This window comes from Carassius auratus, unplaced genomic scaffold (genome assembly GCF_003368295.1).
Source record: "Carassius auratus strain Wakin unplaced genomic scaffold, ASM336829v1 scaf_tig00046743, whole genome shotgun sequence".
NCBI classification, from domain to species: Eukaryota; Metazoa; Chordata; class Actinopteri; order Cypriniformes; family Cyprinidae; genus Carassius; species Carassius auratus.
The window spans coordinates 50,677-52,900 of NW_020526995.1; the positions used below are offsets into that span (position 1 = coordinate 50,677).

At 51.4% G+C, this 2,224-nt stretch overlaps 1 long non-coding RNA gene across 1 annotated transcript; it reads right to left on the minus strand.

Moving 5' to 3' along the window:
- Window positions 1-340: 340 nt before the first annotated feature.
- LOC113088645 (uncharacterized) lies at window positions 341-1,086 on the minus strand. The gene is made up of 2 exons (XR_003286147.1): window positions 768-1,086; window positions 341-668 (listed from the first exon to the last, which is right to left on the minus strand). It is a non-coding gene; the product is annotated as an uncharacterized LOC113088645 (long non-coding RNA).
- Window positions 1,087-2,224: the final 1,138 nt, after the last annotated feature.

A 2,224-nucleotide genomic window follows, 5' to 3' on the forward strand; every position in this document is an offset into this window, starting at 1 on the left:
GAGGATGAGGAGGAAGAGGAGAAAGATGAGGATGAGGAGGAGAGGGAGGAAGAGGAGGAGAAGGAGGATGAGGAGGATGATGAGGAGAGGGAGGATGAGGAGGAAGAGGAGAAAGATGAAGATGAGGAGGAGAGGGAGGATGAGGAGAAAGATGAGGATGAGGAGGAGAGGAAGGAAGAGGAGGATGAGGAGGAGAGGGAGGATGAGGAGGATGAGGAGGAGAGGGAGGACGAGGAGGAAGAGGAGAAAGATGAGGATGAGAGGGAGGAATCCTCCGGAGTGCCATATCATGATGTAACAGTCATAACAAATGTCACATAAAAAAATGAAGGGGGATCAATCACGGTTGAATAGCAGAATATATTTCTTTAAGGAGCACACAACATCAAATACCATACCTGTCTAATCCATATATTCTGTAACAAGTCTGTCCCTATCTAGAGGCAAAACCTTTCAATGTCTGAATATCCACAAATGCCCTGGGTTCATCACAGTATTGTAGATGTTTAGGAGGTTAAAAGGATGAAGTCCAAGATAATCCACAGCGGCAATCCAGAGTAGAGTAGAGATCAATTTAGAAGTAAGTCCAAAGATGAAGCAGATCGTAAATTAGAAACATTGACCAGCTGAGTTGAGATGCCCTCAAATTAAGTGGAAACAAAAACCCTCTAAACAAACAAAAACAATACAACATGAGGTTCTGGAAGCAAAGTATATTACCAACTATACAACCTCTGACAATACTAAAGAAACAAAAAGTAACTTACATTGAGATGTAGAACACTAATGTTCCTCAATAAGGGTTTGGTTAAGCATGGGGAGAGCAAACACTCCCAGCTCACAAGTGTCCCTTCTCAAACTTCCTACTCCTCTGATTCTCTGATCTAGAGAAACTTTACTGATAATGACTCCCTAATGCCCCCTTATGACTGGGAGCAAAATTACCACTCAAATTAAATAAGAAAGTAAAGTAACAGCTTACTAGATCTGTTACAATGACACACGAGTGATGGAGCGGCTTGATTCGGTCTAGACCTGATGCTGATGTGTGTGCGGAGGTGTGTGTGCGGAGGTGTGTGTGCGGAGGTGTGTGTTCAGGGGTGTGTGTGCGGAGGTGTGTGTGCGGATATGTGTGTGCGGAGGTGTGTGTGCGGAGGTGTGTGTTCGGATGTGTGTGTGCGGAGGTGTGTGTTCAGGGGTGTGTGTGCGGAGGTGTGTGTGCGGATGTGTGTGTGCGGAGGTGTGTGTGCGGAGGTGTGTGTTCAGGGGTGTGTGTGCGGAGGTGTGTGTGCGGATGTGTGTTTGCGGATGTGTGTGTGCGGAGGTGTGTGTGCGGAGGTGTGTGTTCGGATGTGTGTGTGCGGAGGTGTGTGTTCAGGGGTGTGTGTGCAGAGGTGTGTGTGCGCGGATGTGTGTGTGCGGATGTGTGTGTGCGGATGTGTGTGTGCGGATGTGTGTGTGCGGAGGTGTGTGTGCAGGGGTGTGTGTGCGGAGGTGTGTGTGTTCAGAGGTGTGTGTTGGGAGGTGTGTGTGCGGAGGTGTGTGTGCGGAGGTGTGTGTGCGGAGGTGTGTGTGCGGAGGTGTGTGTGCGGAGGTGTGTGTGCGGAGGTGTGTGTTCGGAGGTGTGTGTGCGGAGGTGTGTGTGCGGAGGTGTGTGTGCGGAGGTGTGTGTGCGGAGGTGTGTGTTCAGGGGTGTGTGTGCGGAGGTGTGTGTGCGGAGGTGTGTGTGCGGAGGTGTGTGTGCGGAGGTGTGTGTTGGGAGGTGTGTGTTGGGAGGTGTGTGTTGGGAGGTGTGTGTTGGGAGGTGTGTGTGTTGGGAGGTGTGTGTTTTGAGAGGTGTGTGTTCGGAGGTGTGTGTTGGGAGGTGTGTGTTTTGAGAGGTGTGTGTTGGGAGGTGTGTGTTCAGGGGTGTGTGTTGGGAGGTGTGTGTGCGGAGGTGTGTGTTGAGAGGTGTGTGTTGGAGGTGTGGTGTTCAGGGGTGTGTGTTGGGAGGTCCGTGTGCGGAGGTGTGTGTGCGGAGGTGTGTGTTGGGAGGTGTGTGTTTTGAGAGGTGTGTGTTGGGAGGTGTGTGTTCAGGGGTGTGTGTTGGGAGGTGTGTGTGCGGAGGTGTGTGTTGAGAGGTGTGTGTTTTGAGAGGTGTGTGTTGGGAGGTGTGTGTTCAGGGGGTGTGGTGTTGGGAGGTCCGTGTGCGGAGGTCCGTGTGCGGAGGTGTGTGTGCGGAGGT